The following is a 617-nucleotide window of genomic DNA, read 5'->3' on the forward strand; positions in this document are numbered from 1 at the left end:
TCTCTAAAGCAGCTGATTTGTTTTTATCTTGCACTAAAACACTGAACACAGAGCTCATGTTCTGTGTTAGATGCCAGGATGCGCAGAGCTTACCTTTATCCACTGTTGGCTTCCTAATTTCTTCCACCTTCATTTTCCTTTCCTTAATTTCCTGTTTAAAAAAAATAACTTTGCAGATTTTTCTTAATAAGCTGTCTTAAAAGCATTTTGGAAATCTTTCAAGATCTTAAGGTATCACGAAGGCCCTCCTTTCTCTAGCACACCGTACCAGCACTCTGTATGCTTTGTAATGCTTTTCAGTTGAGAAGAGGAGCCATCTGGTAGTCATTAAGCCTCAGAATAATTCCAGTAAGTGAACTGAGTTTAGTGACATAAGCCAGTCACTAAACTTTTCTCAACAGTTGCTTTGCTTAAAAAAAGACAGATACAGCCATTATTCAAATACACATTTTTGTAGAAGGCTAGGAGTACTGAGACGTCCTTCTGATCTTTACCTATGGTTCTACTTTGATACTCTTCAGTTTTGACGACTTAAATTTGTGAATATCACATGTGAGATGAAGCCATACATCTTACCAGTTTTAATTCCTTACAATAAATGTTAAGGTGATTTTAAA

The sequence above is a fragment of the Camelus bactrianus genome, chromosome 9 (genome assembly GCF_048773025.1).
Source record: "Camelus bactrianus isolate YW-2024 breed Bactrian camel chromosome 9, ASM4877302v1, whole genome shotgun sequence".
In the NCBI taxonomy this organism is placed as follows: Eukaryota; Metazoa; Chordata; class Mammalia; order Artiodactyla; family Camelidae; genus Camelus; species Camelus bactrianus.